This window comes from Herpailurus yagouaroundi, unplaced genomic scaffold (genome assembly GCF_014898765.1).
Source record: "Herpailurus yagouaroundi ecotype Mexico unplaced genomic scaffold, PumYag 189, whole genome shotgun sequence".
Taxonomy (NCBI): Eukaryota; Metazoa; Chordata; class Mammalia; order Carnivora; family Felidae; genus Herpailurus; species Herpailurus yagouaroundi.
The window spans coordinates 9,471,143-9,490,872 of record NW_024412420.1 but is presented as its reverse complement, the minus strand read 5'-3'; the positions used below and the strand labels follow the sequence as shown (position 1 = coordinate 9,490,872).

Below are 19,730 nucleotides of genomic sequence, written 5' to 3'. Positions count from 1 at the left end.
GTAGGGGTGGACGCGCTCTCCCGGCTGCATCCACAGCTGTCACTGGCACTGAGTGAATCTTCCTCATGGCCTTGGGCAAGCAGGGAATGGTTAGGTTCTGAGTTAGCCCAGTGACTCGGAGAGGACAGTGGACAGCCTATGAAATGCTGAAGTCCTGACACAGAGAGAGTGATGGCTGAAGCTCCTGATGCACCAGTCTGCCAAGGTCATCTGACCGTGCGGGACTCCATTCCCTCCTTGCCCAGTGAAAGTCAGCACTCTGCTTGTTGAGCCTTTGTGCCATAGTTAGTGTGGGTAGCACACGGAGTCTTGGATCTTGGCTCCAGGAAACTAGGGTTGCCCTCTTTTACTTAATTTTTTGAAAATTATTTTCTAAGAAATTTTGAAACATAGCACACATACGTGTTCAACTAATGCCCCACCAATTTTTACCCATATGAATAATTTACTCTACCTCACTGAGACTTGATTGCTTCCTCTGAAAAACAGGTGTGATTTTCTCCTTAGAATTCATCTCAGGCTGTGGTTTGAAAATAGATTTTTTAAAAAATCATGGAGGTATAATATTTGTAACACACTAAAAAAAGTTTCCCTCCACCTTTGTGTAATCCTAGCCCAAGCAATAGGACTATTAACAGCTTAGCGTCTATCCTTCCAGATATGTATTTTTTATGCTTATAGATCACACACAGATACACATGTAGGGTTTAAGAAATCATATAGGTCTAAGATCTATAAATTCCTAGGATCATCTAGGATCCTAGAAATTTTCTAGGATTGATAAATTCCTAGAAACACACAACCTACCAACACTGAATCAAGAAGAAATAAAAACCTGAACAGATTAATACAAATAAAGAGAACTGAAGTAGTAATCAATCTCCCATCCCCCCAACAAAGAAAAGCCCTGGACCAGATGGCTTTGTGGGTGAATTCCACCAGTCATTCAAAGAAGAACGCATACTGATCCTTTTTAAACTCTTCCAAAAAATTGAAGAGAGAATACTTGCAAACCTGTGAGGCCAGCGTCATCCTGATACCAAACAAAGCCAAAAACTTTAAGAAAAGAGAATTATAGGCCAATATCCCTAAAGAACACAGAGGCAAAAAACCTCAGTAGAATTCTAGCAAACTGAATTCAATAACACATTGAAAGCATTATACATCAGGACCAAGTAGGATTTATTCCTGGGATGCAAGGATGGTTTAACATATGTAAATCAATCGGTGTGACCTACCACATTAACAGAATGAAAAATAAAAACCACATGACCATCTCAATAGATTTAGAAAAAGCATCTGGCAAAATTCGCCATCCGTTCACGACAAAAACTCTCAACAAAAGCAGGTATAGAAGGAACTTACCTCCACACAATAAAGGCCATATATGAAAAGCCCATAGCTAACATCATAATCAATAGGGAAAAACTGAAAACATTTTCTTTAAGATCCATTACAAGGCAATGATACCCAATCTTTCCACTTCTAGTCAACATAGTGCTGAATGTCCTAGGCAGAGCAATTAGATAAGAAAAAGAAATAAAAGGCATCCAAATCAGAAAGAAAGGAGGAAAATTATCTCTCCAGATGAAATAATCATATATGTAGAACACACTGAAGATTCACCCACAACAAAAAACTGTTAGCACTAATAAATGAATTCAGCAAAGTTGCAGGATACACATTCAGTACACAAAAATTGGTGGCATTTCTATACACTAACAATGAAGTATCTGAAAAGGGAATTAATAAAGTCAATCTCATTTACAATAGCAACAAAAAGAATAAAATACAGTTGACCTTGAACAACACAGGTTTGAACTGAGCTGGTCCACTTACATGCAGATTTGTTGTTGTTTTTTTTTTTTTATAAATACAGTACAATATTGTAAATATTTTTTCTCTTCCTTATGATTTTCTTAATAACATTTTATTTTCTCTAGCTTACACAGGTAAGCTTACCTGTTACCTTAACACAGGTATGTACAAAATATGTGTTACCTGACTTTATGTTATCTGTAAGGCTTTTGGTAATAGTAGGCTATTAGCAATTAAGTTTGTGTGAAGTCAAAAGTTCACAGGGATTTTTGACTTCATGGGGTTGGTACCCTTAACCCTCACATTGTTCAAGGCTCAACTGTACCTAAGAATAAGCTTAACCAGGGGCGCCTGGGTGGCGCAGTCGGTTAAGCGTCCGACTTCAGCCAGGTCACGATCTCGCGGTCCGTGAGTTCGAGCCCCACGTCAGGCTCTGGGCTGATGGCTCAGAGCCTGGAGCCTGCTTCCGATTCTGTGTCTCCCTCTCTCTCTGCCCCTCCCCCATTCATGCTCTGTCTCTCTCTGTCCCAAAAATAAATAAACGTTGAAAAAAAAAATTAAAAAAAAAAAAAAAAGAACAAGCTTAACCAAAGAAGTGAAAGGGTTGTACACCAAAAACTATAAAGCAGTGATGAAAGAAAATTAAAGAAGACACAGATAAATGAAAAGTCATCCTGTGCTCATGGGCTGGAAAAATTAATATTGTTAATGTTCATACTACTATTCAATTAAGTCCCTATCAAAATTCCAATGGCATTCTTTACAGAAATAGAACAAACCTTCCTAAAATCAATATGGAACCACGTAAGACTCTGAAATAGTCAAAGCAATCTTGAATAAGAAGAACAAAGCTTCCTGATTCCACAATATACTTCAAAGCTATAATAATTTTATGTCAGTATAGTACTGACATAAAAACATGTATGGACTGGTGGAACAGAATGAAGGGCCCAGAAATAAATCCATACACTTATGGTTAACAGATCTTCAACAAGTATGCTAAGAATACACAATGGGCAAAGGATAGTCTCTTCAGTAAAAGATGTTGGGAAAATTGGATATCCCATGAAGAAGGATGAAATTGGACCCTATCTTACATCATATATCAAAGTTAACTTAAAGACTTATAGATAAGACCTGAAACGGTAATATAGTAGAAGAAGACACAGGGAAAAAGCTTCTTGGCAATGAGTTTTTGGTCATTACACCAAAAAGTACAGGCAATAAAAGCAAAAGCAGACAAGCAGGATTGTCTCCAACTAAAAAGCTTCTGCACAGCAAAGGAAACAATCAAACAGTGAAAAGGCAACCAATAGGATGGAGAAAATATTCTCAAACCATATATCTAATGAGGGGTCAATATCCAAACTATATAGGGAACTCATTTGACTCATTAGCCAAAAACCAAATAGCCTGGTTAAAAATAGGCAAAGGACTTGAATTGACATTTCTCAAAATAAGACACACAAATGGCCGATAGGTACCTGGAAAGGTGCTCAACAGCAACAGTCATCAGGAAAATGCCAATCAAAACCACAATGAAATATCACTACACACTTGTTAGAATAGCTATGGTCCAAAAGACAAGAGATCACAAGTCTTGGTGAGGATACAGAGAAAAGGGAACCCTTGTAGTCCGTTGATAGGAATGTAAACTGGTATATCACCATCATGGAAAACACTATGGAGGTTCTTCAAAAAGTTAAAAATAGAACTACCATTTGATTCAGCAATACCATTCTGGGTATAGATCCAAAGCAAATCTGGATCTCAAACAGACATCTTCAGTCCTATGTTCATTGCAGCATTATTCACAATATCCAAGATATGGAGATAACCTAAGTTTCTATTGATGAATGAATGGATAAAGTAACTGTATAAAGGAAAATAAGATGGAATATTATTTATCCATAAAAATGAAGGAAATCCTGCCATTTGTGACAACACGGATGAACCAGAAGGACATCATGCTAAGTGAAATAAGGCAGACCCAGAAAGACAAATACTGTCTGATCTCACTTATGTAAAGCATCTAAAATAGTCAAACTCATAGAAACAAAGAATAGCTTGGTGGTTTTCAAGGGATGGGGGAGTGAGGGGAAATGAGAGGTTGGTCAAAGGGTTCAAAGTTTCAGTTATGCAAAATAAATGAGTTCAGGAGCTCTGAGTACAGCCTGGTGATGATAGTTAACAATAGTGCACTGTATACTTGAAATTTGCTAAGAGTACAGTTCTTAAATCTTTATACACGCACGCACAATAGTAACTATGTAGAGGTTATGGATATGTTATTTAGTTTGTCTGTGGTGATCTTTCCAAAATATATTCATATATCAAAACATCAAGCTACACACCTTAAACATATACAATTTTTACATTTCAAAGAAAACTCAAAAAGTTGTTAAAAAAATGAATAAACCCAGTAACAATGGAATCCTTTCTAAGTATGATTGTGGACTTGATTTGTTAAATTTAAAAATAGTTTGTGGCTGTCTTTATAAGTCAGTGTGTACAGAGCTACCTAAGTCTTTACAATAGCTGTACAATTTTCTGTTGCACGAATGCCCCACAACACATTTAACTAGCCTCTTACTAGCTTTCTGGTTGTTTCAATTTTTTCTTCTCTCTGATAAACAATGTCACAGCAAGCTGAGCATATATCTCTCTGTAGTGGTGTCAACATTTTCCACAGGCTGATTTGAGAATCTAGTAAGATAGTGTATGTAAAATGGTTTTGTGCCTCTGAAAAGTTTAAGTGTATTCATTATTACCAATATCCTGTAACACATTAAAAAAAAGGAAGTGAAGTTTCAGAAGCTAAGGAAGTCAATGATAAAAAAACAAAAAAAAGGAAAAAGGTGCTTTTCTTTGATTTTTGAAAAAAAAGGAGTGCCTGGGTGGTTCAGTTGGTTAAGTGTCTGATTTGTGAGTTTGAATCCTGCATTGGGCTCTGCACTGGCAGTGTGGAGCTGGCTTGGAATTCTCTCTTCCTCTCTCTCTGCCCCTCCCTGGTTCATGCTCTCTCTCTCTCTCTCAAAATAAATAAACTTAAAGAGATAAACCACCTCTAACACAGTGGTTTGCAACCTTCAGGGTGCATTCAAATCACCTGGGTGCTTTTAATACCCACCTGTGCTTGCTCCCCCAATTCTGATTTAATTGATTTGGGGTGGGGACAGAGCTCTGGGATTTGTTAAATGCTCTCCAGCTAGTGGGCAGCTGAAGTGGAGAACCAGTGCAACATAAGCAATGAGCATCCACATCCCATCAATGCCCAATCGCGTGGATAGAACCTTGGATCTGAGAAAACCCTGAACATCTTGAGTCAGTAGAGCTTTTCATGGAGGGAGCACGGTATTGCTGCTCTTGAAATATCCTACGTGCGTATCGCTTTTTCACTTCTTGTGCGTTTTGCCAATGGTGGCAGATGGTCATACAGCAGCTCTTCTGCAATCAGAGAGTCAACCATAGGCAGGGGCTGGCAAGTGTGGTCTGCCAGTTTATCAGGCAGGTTGTTCAGGCCTATGCTTATCATTTACCTTCCTCCCTCCCGCTCACTCACACACACAGCCAGGACTTTCTGCAGGTGGAGAAGTGTTGCCATGTGGAAGAACCAGAAGCTGTGGGGGACCTGCCACACCCCCCTTCAGTGTTGAGTAAGCTTCTTAATGAGAATCAAAACACATCCTGCCATCTGCTAAGATCTTCCCACCAGGTGACCTACAAAGCCACCTGGGGACGTGCCAGTGCTACAGGGTATGCCTTGAAATTTCAGCGTGTTCTGAGAACCTGGCATTGGGGAGATGGGAAGTGGAAGGCAGTCCAGTGGAGTGGTTCTTCTCTCCAAATTACAAGACTGAAAAATGCAGGAAGAAGTCTCTTGAGCCACGAGGAGGCCCACAGGGTGGCATTCTGTAGGGGCCAGGGACTGTGAGAAAGGGGATGGTAAATATAGGGGTGAGGCTGTGCTCTGCTCTAAGCTTAAGTCGACACATCTGGCATCTTGATCTGATGTCTTGCCTCCTCTTTGTTCCAAGGTAACTTGGCTAGGATTCTGAGATCATGAGCTCTGGTTCCTATTAGGAGTCATTGATGGCCCGCTTCTTATGTTAGGTTGAACCATGTGAAATTGACTTTTGATCTATCAAAATGGTGATTTTACAGAATTAATATAATCTTAAAATACAGCTATTTTGAATACAGCATATTCCCCCTCCCAAGGCATACGAATCAGATGTTAAAAAGATCCATAGTGCTTTCCTACTCAGTGTGTACTGCAGGGACCAGCAGCTCCATGGCCTCCAGAAGGGAACTTGTTAGAAATGTAGAGTCTTGAGCCCTACTCTAGATCTTCTGCATGAAAATCTGCATTTTAGCAAACCCCCAGTGATTTGAATGCACATGAAACTTGGAGAAACACTGGTTTAGCAGACACTGTTGGCTGGCAGAGCCCTGTCGTGTCTGGCTGTTCCCTGCTCTTCTGGTTCATTTAGACTGGGTTGAGGGGAATGTGAATTATGTATGTGAGGAGATGGGCTGAGTCCAGATCATAGAAGGCCCAGAAGATGACCTATGGAAGGGTTCTGAGCAGAGGGTAAGATAATCAGCATGGGCTGTAAGAAGGCAGATTAAAGCAGGGAGAGCCTGGAGGGAGGGAGGGCATACTTTCAGGAGGCAGCTATTTCAGGCAGACAGTGTTCTGTAGGAGCCTCAGAATGTGTATGTGTTTGGGATGAGTGGGAACTCCCAAGCCTCAGAACTGTCAGGAGCCCCAGAAGACCCTACGAGGCAGCTTGGCAGTGGCCAGGCTTCCTGTTTCCACTTGTCAGGACACAATTCTGGCATTAAAGCAAAGAGCAGAAGATGCATGGGGCCTGCACCAGCTCACGTACCACGAGTAGGGCTTCCCTGTGAAAAAGAGCTACCTTCCAGGTCCCTTAGTGGCAATTATAGTTCCTGCAGCTGTTGCTTTGTTAGGTCTGCAGCCAGGCACCGGGATGCCAATCAAGCACCCACTAACCACTCACAATGTGCGTGGTGTGGGTGGGGGTGGGGGAAGAGGGTCTACTGTTGGTCCTGCTGTTGATTTGGGCTGGTGGGGGGAGCAGCCACGTACAGGGTGTAGCTTGCTAGTTAGATTGGCAGGTGGATTCTGAAAGGGATGTCTATGGATTACTTCTTGCCAGTTACAGGTAATATCTTAAAACCCAATGCCTACAAATTTAGAATTTTTAATAATTTGCATGAGCACTCAGGTATGGCGAGACTCAACTTTGGGGTTTACTCAAGGTAATCAGTGTCTGACATGAAATAAGGGGTAGCAAGTGGATGTTTGACCTCTTAGCAAGTGCAAGGAAACGAAGACAAGAGGGGACAATGTGGAAACTGCTCACAAAAGCAAACTCTTTGGGGGATATTAGTGACATGCTAATTAAGCACCAAGTTTAGTTGTTCATTAAAGGGATGCCCCAAGGGCTTTTGCCAGCCTCAGTGGAATTACCATGTGAAGTGTTAACCCTGGATTACAGGAAATTATTTTATAATCTTGACTTCTTATTAATTTAGATGGGTACCCTCGTAGAGGGAAATGTAAGGCTGAGAAATAGCTATCTTAGAGGATGAAATAAGGTATTGTTGGTTTTTTTCATGATGCTCAGATGCGGCTCAGAGCCTGACACCAGGGTCCAGCACATTCTCTGTACTTAAGTCCTTCGTGAACTCATGGGACTCTTCCTTGTGGCACTAGCTTGAACCTTGTGTTCTCATCCCAGAACAAGCTGCTTCACTCAGAGCTTTACAGGGACCTGGAATTCACTTGTTCAAAAAATCTTGGAAGGCCAACTGCATGCCGAGGCCAGCTGGGTAAGACAGATGAAGTCCTTGACCTCCTGGAGATGATTTCAGATAGTATCAAGAGCTTTGAAGGAAACAAACAAGACTTTGGCTTGCAAACTGGATGGCAGTAGTGGAGGAAATGGGGGCAGGGCATGTGGGAGCGGGGAAAAAGGTCAGGAAGTGTATTGTTGGTGAAGGCTTGTCTGCAGAGGCGACATCCAAGCTGCGTTCTGATGACGAAAAGGAGCTGGGCATACAAGACTAGAGGGAGGCTCCTAGCTGGCAGAGAGAACAGCCTATGCAAAGGGGTAGGGACAAATGGCTGAGTATGGCTGGGAAAGGGTGAAGGACCAGCTCATGGAGGGCTTTGCCGGTAATGGTAAAGAGCTTTGATTTTATTCCAAGTGCAACTGGAAGTCACTGATTTTAAGGAAGAAATCACTTGACCCAAAGTGCGTTTTTGAAAGATTTCCCAGGGCAGAGCAGAGACAGAGGAGATCTTGCCTACCCTTCTTTACCTTACAGCTCAGTTCTAGCCTCAGCTTCTCCAGGAGGACATCCTCCATGAATCACTGACCTTGAGCATCAAGTGCAGCTCCTCTCTGCTCCATGGCGCTCTCATCCAGGGTCAGGTTCAAAATATTTTACAGCTGGGATGGCCTAAGTACTGTGTGATCAGAACAGATGTAAGCCATAGACAGCTGGTAATATTGCATGGGCTCTGGATGTTATTGTTGACGTTAGTCACCATCGTCATTTGTTGATAATCATCACCAACACTTGCTGAACACTTATTTATGAGAGAGATAACACCAGCAGTAACATCACCTCATTTAACCCTCGCAAAATTCCATGAGTTGTGCCGTTAGGTCCATTTGAGTCATGGGGACACCGGGCCTCCATGAGATGCATTGCTCAAAGGAGTGGTAAGAGTTGGGATTGCACGTAGTTCCTATGCCTGTAGAATTCACGCTCTACTCACACTCATGCACCATGTTATTTTGAAGCTCTTCTTTTCTCTACCTTTGAGTAAACATCTCATGGGCAGGAATGTCTTTCATCATATCATATCCTCTGTGCCTGCCATGGGACTTGCTTGGAGGAGATGTTGGCAGGTGTTTGCTGAATGAATCCCAATTTGCATACTACAGATTCTTCATCCTGGAAGGGGCCTCAGAGAAAACCCAGGCCAGCCACTTCTTTTAAAAATGAAGAAACTGAGGGGCTCCTGGGTGGCTCAGTCGGTTGGGCATCTGACTTCAGCTCAGGTCATGATCTCTTGGTTCATGAGTTCAAGCCCCGCATCAGGCTCTGTGCTGGCAGCTGAGAGTCTGGAGCCTGCTTCGGATTCTGTGTCTCCCACTCTCTCTGCCCCTCCCCCACTCATGCTCTGTCTCTCTCTCACTCTCAAAAATGAATAGATATTTTAAAAAATTAAAAAAATATAAAAATGAAGAAACTGAAACCAGAGAGGTGCCTGCCCAAGATCATATGGTCAATTAATTATACATTGATTCATTCAAAAGCATTCAGTGAGCAGCTACTAAGTGAGGGAGAAGAGTTGGAGTTGAACAGAGAGGCAGAGCAGACCATGGAGAGCCTGGCAGGCCATGCTAAAGGGTCTGGACTCCACTCTAAGGGTGGTGGAGAATTGTGTTTATGACTATACTCTTAAGACCACAGGCAAAGCTTCTGTGCCTCATAATGAAAGTGAGGAGGCTGACTTGTCTCTGGTGACAAGTATCTCAGCTTCCAAGCTGGTAGGTCATCTTTACTAAATGAGCAGAACTGCTGCAAGCAAACTTCCAAGTCGACAGCAAGTTGTCCTTGTCACTGGTTAGGCTGAGAACAGCCTGTGGTGTAAAGGTCTCAAACCGAGCTCACACTTTGCAGCAACGAGGTGACCTGCAGGTGCATGCCAGGCTGCTGCTTGTTCACCCTTCATGCCTCGGCATGGCTGGCCAGCTGTGTTCTCAGACTCTGACGTAGACACCTTAGTTCGTCTTTCTCAGTGTGGTGCTCCATTATCAGGAGCCCTTCAGTGAACCCAGGAAAGAGCAGCCTTGTAGCAGAAGACGACACACACAGCATTTGGAGTGATAACACCACCACTCTAATTTCCCCTGCTTAAATACCTCAGTGGTTTCCCAATGCTTCCGAGACAAAGACCCAAATCTGAGCACAAGCCTTGTGTGGTCCCTGGCTTGTGCAATCACGTCTCCTTGTTCTATGTGCTCTGGCCAGAGTGACCTTTTAGTCTCCCTTACACACCATGCTTCCTTCTAGGACACCATTCCCTCACCTCTGTGCCTGCCTTTTATTTACAAACTCCTTTGGATCTGAGCTCGAGGGCCACCTCTTGAGAGAGATCCCCATAACCTGCCCTCATGGCATCCTGTGCCTTTCCTCTTTGAAACATATCACCGTTTTATTTCAATATATGGTGTGACTGATTAATGCTCATCACTTTCACTAGTCTTTAAGCTTCATTCAGGCAAGGATGGTATCTAATGGGTCCTGTGATGTCCCTTGTGTCCAGCACAGTACCTGGCACATATTAGCTGTAGCAAGGTAGAAACAATTGTAAAATGAGTGAATGAAGCCATGCAGGCTGGAGGTAATACAATAAAACGGGATGTCTGAGGGACAGGGAGAGCAAGGCACCTGGCTGAGCCGGTAAAGGGACAGCTTGGAATCCTAAAGGGTATCTCTAATGGGAACTCGCCACTGGGTACCCCTGGGCAAGGCATGCTCTCATTATGAACAGGGATAATAATATTAACTACTTCACAGAACTGTGCTGAGGATTTTATAAGACAAAATACAGAAAGCATTTAGCCCAAGGCCTGGCATCTAGTAAGCGCTCAGTAATTAGCTCTTCAGAATTACTAAACAAGCAATTGATAATAGAGCCCTCAGCTCCTGCAGAAACAGGGGTGAGGTGTGTGGAGCCGCCTCTTCTGGGTCCTGACTTTGAGTCTGTTCACTCAGGAAGCTTGAGCAAGATGTTGCCTGTTCAGAACCTGGATCATTTTCCGATTTATCTTGTTCTGTTCAGACACCCCGTGTTCTGGAGCACCCCGTGTTCCGGGCACTGGATATGAGATGAGGGCTTTTAAAGAGAAACATATTCCCAGTAGCTCATACTATAATTGAGAGGTTGGCAGGCTTTCTGTAGAGTGAGATAGTAAATATATCCAGCTATGTGGGTTATATGGTCTCTGACACAACTCCTCAAGCCTGCTTTTGTATGAAAGCAGCCACGGACAAAATATAAAAGAATGGGTTCCAGCAAAACTCTCTGGGTTCCAGCAAAACTCTATTTTTATAAAAATGGGTGGCAGGTCATAGTCTGCCAATCCTGCTAGCTTAAATTTGAGAGATGAATACAAAACTTCATGGGCATACGTTACCTGGTAAGTGTTCTATAAAGATAGGAAGAAAATACATGCTGAAGGAATATCAATATTAACCTCTCCCTTCTTTTTAGATGATATTGATTACCACTGTCACATTTCTATAGCCCTTTAAACATTTCAAGGACAGATTCAATTCAGGAGAGTCTGATTCCTTCCAGTCAAGACACAAATTCCACCCAGCCTATACCAGACCCCAGGCATCCAGAGATGAATGGCGAATGTTCGATTCCCTCAAGGAGCTCACCCATTGTACCCCATTTGTTCCCGAAATAGGCAAAAGATGAAACAAAGGCACAGAGAGGTTAGACAACTCTTCCAAGGTCACACAGCCAAGCGACTCCGGTCCACTTTGCTTTTGAGTGTACAAACATTTTCTTTCCACAAGAAAGGAAAGAGGAAAGGAAAGGTGTTTTGTATTTGAGAGCAGATCACATTTCAACATCGGTTGCTTGGAACAACAATTATAAGCTAGAACTTATTTATAGAGAGTCACTAACAAGTTTGTCTTTATGTGGAAGAGCACACGGTCTGCGGTGGAGAAGGCAGTTTGATATTTACCAACTGCCACATTCTCACCCTAAGGTTTGGCAATTATCACTGTCTGCCTGGTGACTGATCATTTCCTCCATTTTAAGACACAGAATGCAATTATGGCTAAAAATAAAAAGAAGTGCCTATAATTTCATTGACTAAAGACCCCCAAATGTGGTCCAGCGATCACAGCAACCTATAAAATGTGAGTGAACTATGGTATTTTCTCCCAAAAGATAACACAACTTGGATTAAAAAAAAATTTTTTTTAATGTTTATTTATTTCTGAGAGAGACAGAGTGTGAGTGGGGGAGGGGTAGAGACACACACACACACACACACACACACACACACACACACAGAATCCGAAGCAGGCTCCAGGCTCTGAGCTGTCTGCACAGAGCCCAATGCGGGGCTCGAACCCACAAACCGTGAGATCATGACCTGAGCCAAAGTCGGACGCTCAACTGACTGAGCCACCCAGGTGCCTCTACACAACTTGGATTATTTGGTGTTTTTCACTGAGATGAATGATGGTTGACACAAGTGTTGAGTGCTATGTTTGGGTGCAGGAGGGTGCTGGAAAGGTATCCCTTTGAATCCAGCCAAATGCCTCTTCTGTCCAAATAACCTCGGGCTATTTGTCTATTCCCTTTGTGCCGTAGTTTCTTCATGTGTAATATGGGAATGCACCTAAGGATCGTCATGAGAATAAAATACAAAATGCACTACACTGTCTTTCAGGAACTAGGCAGGGTATAGTCAAACATGCAAAACAAACAAGGTGATGCATACGAAGTATCACACATATGAAAGGCAGTTATTCAATGTCCCTCGTTTTGCCTTCTGTGATGCAAAGACTGGACATACTTTCCTTCTTACTGGTTTCTGGACTTGAAATCTGTTGTCACAAAACAAATGGCATGCCAACAGTCTTCTAGAGAGTTCTCTCTTCTGAAGAGACATATTTCCCGCACCTTTACCAAGAACCAGTAAGTGAGGCTATTCCCTGATGCTTTTCTCCACCCCCTCCCACGATGAAGCATTCTGAAATAGCCGTTTCTAGAAGCCAAACCTTCTTCCCATGATCCTTTTTTTCAAAGCATTTGTATCCCTTCCAATGCTCATGAAAAGAAGCTGCAGAAAGTCAGAGCAGGATGCTCTCCGGGAATGAGGTCTGGATCCTCCTGGAACTATTAGCCAGTGGTTGCTACCTGCCAGGATGGAAAGTGACGCTTGCAGGTGTGTTCTGAACCTTGGCTGATTTTAATTAATGCTCTCACCACTGGCACCCTACTACTTCCTGCCTGTGCTCCCATGACCTCCTATGCATCCCAGAGAAGGACATGGATGAGGATCATCCACTGGTTCTGGAGTTAAATGTCTTGGGTTCAAGTTCTGGGTTATTTAGTCTCTTTGAGCCTCGATTTCTTCACGTGAGAAAATGTGATTCCAACATAACCTCGCAAAGAGTCAGGATGATTAAATGAGCTAAAGCATGGAAATGAGCTAAAGCACGGTTTAGATACTGTGCCTGGCACAAAGCAAGTACTCATTAAATGGGAGTTTTGGTTATTACTATTAGACATGTCTGGCTGCTGGGGCTCAGATAAAGGGAAAAGAGGCCCAGAAGGATGAAGTGACCTGTTATATTCCATAGATAAAAATGGAGCCAGGTCGTGAACACTTGGAGACTATATTTCTTGAGGTCGAGGTTGGTCTACTATTCATTTTTGCACCTTACTTTATCTTATTGTCATCTGATGCCAAGAACCTTCTGACAGTCTTTTCTTTCTGTAGTTTGTATGATGAAAATGGTAGATGTACTCGCCATGTTGTCTCAAACTATCTATGCATTGACTCTCTTAGCCTCAATGTCATACTGTGGAAGAGCTTGTCCCCTGGGTGAAAACCCATGTTCCAGTATCTTCAGGTCACTTTTGTTCAATGTTTATTGAATAAGGAACTCCAGAGCCCACATAAATAGTATTAATGAAGGCTCATTTTGTTCTAATTATTGCAGGGAGATCATGTTATATAGTTCCTTTGATTAAGACAAGAATCACTTTTCTACCTCTATTACCCAGAGAATAGCCTTGGTCAAATGGGTTTATAAGCATGTTCCATGAGAAATTTAAAGGGCAATAGGCCAGTGTCTCTTATAATCATATTTTCAAGAAGACTAAATGAATATTAGCTAGTGAAAAACAATATTATGTTAAAAATTATTTTTATTATTATTTTACTTTACATTTTTATTTTACGTATTTTGTTTTATTATTTTATTATGATCAGGTAGGTTTTGTATCAGGAATCAAGAGTAGGTCAATATTGGAAAAAAAACCTTCCGATGTAATTTGGTCGAATGAAGTGGGGGAAAAAAAGAACCATGAACATTTCAGGAAGGATTTACCTACATTTAAGTCACATCTATACCAACTTAATACCTATCTTAGTGGAATAATTTTTCATCTTGGCCCAAGAACATGGCTTTAACAGTTGACTCTTCTGACTTAACCAATGTGACGTTGGTTCTTCCATCTCTTAGACACCATAGAAACTGGTAAGTTACTCCTGTTTTATTGTTATGCTTAAAATGACTTCAGTTTTGAACTTAAAAAAGAAGAGTCCAGTGCTTCAACCTGATGGCCAGCATGTCTCTGTCTGGGGTCTGACCTCTGGGCTTGAAGAAGGAATAGCCTACAAACGATTGTGTCTGTTTGAGGTCTGATTTCTGGGCTTGAAGAAGGAACAGCCTCCCAATGATCATGTGATGACTTGAGCATGTCCATGGGAGGCTGAGTCAGGCTCTGAAAGCTTCCTTCTCCATTGCTTTGGGGCCACTGCCCACAGTGCAACGTGAATGACGTTCCAGGGGACCATGCTATAAGGTTTCTGTCCTATTGTAGCTGTTTGTAAGTGCTTATGCACTCACTAGTTTAGATATAATTAAACAGTAGAGACACATGATCTGTCAAATATCCACAGGCAATGACCATTATTAGGTGCCCTGCAGCAGGTGCGTGCCAAGGCCTTAACCGAAAAGACTTCTGAGCCCCACTTTGCAGTCGGTCCTGGGATGAGCCAACCTCAGATCAGTGAGAAAAAGAGGAGCAATCAGACTCTTCCTGTTAATTAGAGGCAGCTGTGTGGTGGTGGATTGCGTGAGGGCCTCGGAATCTCAAATTCTGGTGCTCAAGATCCAAGTTCTGTGTCTTACTGCTGTGTGACCTCAGGTAATCACCTAATGTTTTTCTGTCTCCGTTTCCTGATCTGTGATGTGAGGCCAACCACTTGTGCCTTCTAGGCTTTTGGGGGAAGGATTTGAGAAGTTAACGAATTATACATCTGGCTGTATTTTCAGCGAGTGGCACAATGCCTGGCGTATTCTATGTGCTTAGGTACTTGAAGGAAGCAATGCATGTTTGGAAAATCCTTTATATATAGTAATGCAATATATGCATAATGAAACATATACACATTTCCTTTTTATTCTGAACACTGGAGGACTCAATCTTTTCAGAAGTCTAACAAATGATTCCTACAGGTATCCTAGTGGGAATAGCTGGGGTGGGCAGGTTGGGGCTACCTGGATGATGTCTTTAGAAGAAAAGGAAGTCCTCTGAAGAATAGTGACATAACAAAGGTTAAGTTAGGTGAATTATAGAGGCACAGAGCCTTATTGCTCCAGATTCTCAGACCAGAGCAAAGGAACCACTGGGCCAGACTCCAACTCTATAAGCAAGTAACTCTACCAAGACTTTGATGACACATTATTCAGTCACATCTGCTTTCTGCAGAGGCTGTAAACAAGCCATCATGGAGGAAGGAAGATGAAATCCTCACAGACCTCTTGCCAACCCCCCATGTTTAGTCAGTATTAATTCAGAAGAGTCACTTTCGATGAGTGCTTTCCTGCCTGTCGTATTAAGGGAAATCGAAACACGACATCTCTTAGATAAGAGAGGAAAGTTTTCTCTCCTCTTGTAAATCAATCTGTGAAGCAGTTTGGAAACGACGTTCATAAAACTAGGCTTTATTTTGTACACGTTAATTGTGTAAAGTGTAATACTTCACTAGAAACGCACACTTTCAAAGCCATTAAATAGACATAAACACCATCCACAGTGGATTGACTCTGGGGACGAGGAGTAGAAACAGCCCCAAGCTGGCAGTCAAGGGGACTGGGTTTCAAAGGACAGTTCTGCCACTCAGTAGTTGGGTGGGTCCTTGCTCCCGTTTAGACCTCAGGGTCTTTATCTGGAAACACAAAGATTTCAAGAACAGGGTTTTGTGCTTTCTAAAAAAAAAAAAAAAAAAAAAAAGCACATTGGTGGGAGGTGTGGGCTGTTGCCTCCTGAGTTTTTGTCAAAGGCAATTAAGTCCCATAAAATTGAAACCAAATATTTATTTGAAATACTTAAATGAAAGGTTATATGGAATATTTAAATGAAAGTTGCAGTAGACAGCATGTTTAGGCCTGCAGTTGCAAATGGAATGATGATAGGGGGCCAAGAAGGTTGACAAGACCAGGGGGATGATAGGGACCAAGATCAAAGAACGCCTGTGTGCAAGTCAGGAACAGTTTCTGGGCCTCCTGGCTGCCAGTCTGTGACCTCTGGTTTGATAGTGTTTAGGCCAAACGAAATCAAACCCAAGCAAAACAAAATATCCCAAACCTGAGAACTGAATTCCATGTCTTCTCTCATTTATTCTTTCAATTACCATTTATTTGTGCCCCCTGTGCACCAGGCACTGTACTGGGCATGAGGTGATAAAAAGAAGGAAGCCATCAGAGGCAGAAGGAAGCACATGTACAAATGCCCCGTGGCACCAGGGAAGCCATGTATAAGAAGAAACAGCTGGAGCCCAGGTTAGGGGGATGAAGGTAAAATGAGCCAGGAGAAAAATATAGGGACCACACCCATGCCCAGTCTTGGAGATCCTGTTAAGAATTTTGCCTTTATTCCAAGAAAAATGGAAAGTCACCAGAAGTTTTAAGACAACAGAAGGGGTATGTGTGAAGGGATGGGGAATGGTGATAACATCAGATTTGCTTTTTGCACAGATCACTCGACCAAAAACTATACAGAGAAGTCTGTAAGCACAGGGGACTCTTCACCAGGGTGCATTTCCTCACTATCATGTCAGACTCTTCCAGGTTCTCTGTAAGCCAGGCTTTCCAGATCCTGGAATCTGATCACCGCAACTCAACAGCATAGCTCACGTCATGGTGCCAGACAAGTTAAAAGTCATTTGAATATGTGCTTACCTTTTTTACTCATAAATGGCACTGAAAATTATTTAGTGATTTTTTCCCTTTAAACATATAGAATTAAAAGAATAACATATCAACCCAGATTACAGGGCACAGGACACCCTCAGACAAGCTTCTGAAACATCAGGAAAAGTATTCAGGAAGATTATAAAAGATGAGTAATGACTACAAAACAACTTTTGGCAAACACAGAAAAGTATTAGCTTGTTCCAAGAAAAAAGAGAAGGTCAGCCAATCACTGGAAAACAAATAGGAAAAAAAACAAAAAACAAAAAACAAAACCACCAAGAAAGAGCTAATACTTAAATGAAAAAGTACAAAAACAATAATTCAGGAACTAATTTGAATGATGCAAGGATGGCCATGCTGGTTCCAGACTCTTGCTGCAACTCACAATGAAACCAAATGCCAGAGGATAATGGGATCTGATCTGGGGGTTCTCACACACCACACAGGAGGGAGGAAGCCACAGAGATATGGCATGTTGAAGAAGAAGGAAGAAATTACGGGTGCTGAGGGGTTTACTGGCTAGGTTGATACAGTCTTAGAATCCAGCCCTCTCTCTGCTACCCAGGCGGTGTTCTATAGGCAGGGAGCTGTGCACAGTTGGCTCTGGTCAAGTCTTCAATGTGTGTGACTATCCCATGCATTACAAGGCCTTTACAACCTTAGGGCCCCTCCCACTAATTGCTTGTAGTACCTCCCAATCATGGTGACAATCCCAAATGCCTCCTGCACTTTTCTGAACAACCCCTCTGGTGCAAACAACTGGAGTGTGGTGGTGGGTGTGGATTGGTGGTACTGCTCTGAGGGTCATGGCTGGGAAAGTCAGTTTCCTTATCTGTCAAGTGGAGCTTATGATGGGGTTCTCATGCTACACGTATGTGCAGTGTCTCAGAGGTGAAGCAAAAATGAGCTTGGGTTGCAATACCCTTCCTGCTACAGCCCTGTGTGGTCTGACTCTCACTCAGTGCCAATGCTTTGCAGGATGCACCTAGTTCCTTCCTCTCCTCTTGGATCTTGTTTTATAGAAGGGTTCTGTTGCGGAGAGGTGGGTTGGTGCTGACAGTGGAGAAAAGGTGGCAGAGGAAGGGAAGCTGAATTAACCCTCGCTGTACGACAGGGGAGCCCAGATGGTGCTCTTGTCCTAGTCTCCCAAAATACACTCTTGGAGGGGAGCAGAGACAGCATTTTGCTGACAGCAATTGGGAAGAGGCATGTGGGCAGTTTATATTAAGGCTTCAATATCCATTCTAAGGGTTTCTGTGTGCATGTGAGAGCACCTTGGCTTTACTTGCAAACTACTCGGCCTAACATCCCAGGGAGAGACCACATTTCATTCTTTCCCTACTATCCTGTAAGCCAGGCCCAACCATTCAGTGAAGGGTTTGGCCTCAAATCATGGCTCCATCCTGGACGGGAAAAAGTAGTTACCAGCAGAACCAGGTCAGTGGGAGGGGAAGGTTTGATTCTCTTGCACAGTTGGTGTCTGGGACATTCCCAAGGGGGAGTGGAGAGAGTGCAGTTCACATCCCCAGAGAGGTAGCACCCACTCTGTACCAGGAATGGTGTCAGGGTGGAGATTCCAAGATGGAAACTGAGTCTTGGTCTCAAGCAGTTCCCAGTCCACAGAGAGAGAAAACCAGCTCATACCTGGAGAGCTTTGTAATTTATCATGGATCTTCATATCCATTTCCTTACTGGACTCCCATAATAGCCCTGCTGGAATTAGACCAAGAAGCCTTGAAACTACTTTCAAACAAGAGAGACTGAGGACTCAAAGACACTCAACTGGAAAGTGGTAGATCTTAGACTTGAATCCACGTCTCTTATTTTCCAAACACAGCCTATTTCCCATCCCTAGAATTTGTCCAAGCTGCTTCTTTCATCTTGTGTAGATTCTCTAGTTCTCTCCACCTATCCCTATCTGGGATGATTATCAATTTAGAAAAGAATTAAAGGAGCTACCATACACAGAGAGTTTTCTACAGGCCAACAGGGTCTAGAATGCCCCATAGACATCATCTCATTCAAATCCTGTAACAGATATAGTGGCAGGAACTGTTGTTCCCACTTAACAGATGTGGAAACTGAGGTCAGAGAGGCGGGATGACTTCCTTGAGATCTCCCAGATGGTAAAAGGTGGAGTTATAGATCAAGCTGTTCCTGGTCTGGGCGCCACAGGAACAGCTTCTGCTTCCCTGGGATTAGCACGGCTCCTCTGCCTGCTTAGGGCCTCTGGGACACCAACTCATGGGTGCACCTGGGGGAGTCACCTCCTGTCATTGGGCCCTGGTGACGGGTTGGATGATTTCTGAGCTCCATTCCAGCTCTGCCTTTCTCCAGTTCTCTCTGTAGTGTCTACACCACCCCCAGATTTCTATGTTTCACATCCACAATGAGTAGCTGCAACAACTATAACATTAGTGACCGTTATTGAGCCCTTAGTGTGAACCAGAACTGTGCTAGCCAGTCATGTGCATTATCTCTTTTAATCCTCACAAAACCCTTCTGCACGAGGACCTCACCATTACCTCCAGTTTACAGATACGGTGTAGAGATGTTAAGTAACGTGGATGGGTCACATTAATGGATGGAACAAGGGCTGGTGCCCGATGGCAAAGCCAACATGTGGACTCCTGAGCTCTATAGCCTCCAAATGCACGGAAATGCTTTGGGACTCAGATGGTTAAGCAGACCTGAGGAACAGTCTCAAGAAATGAATCCCTGTGGAATGGAGGCCTCATGCACTGGAGGGTTTTGTCTAGTGTCAGCTGCAGAGAAAAAGGCATAGAGGCTCGTTCTCTCTCTCTCTCTCTCTCTCTCTCTCTCTCTCTCTCTCTCTCTCT

General features: G+C 42.9%; 1 protein-coding gene across 3 annotated transcripts in view; it reads right to left on the bottom strand.

The window, feature by feature from the left end:
* The window catches only part of CA10 (carbonic anhydrase 10), a 492,493-nt gene that overhangs the window by 25,251 nt on the left and 447,512 nt on the right, over positions 1-19,730 (bottom strand). The gene's annotated exons all lie outside the window — the stretch shown is intronic.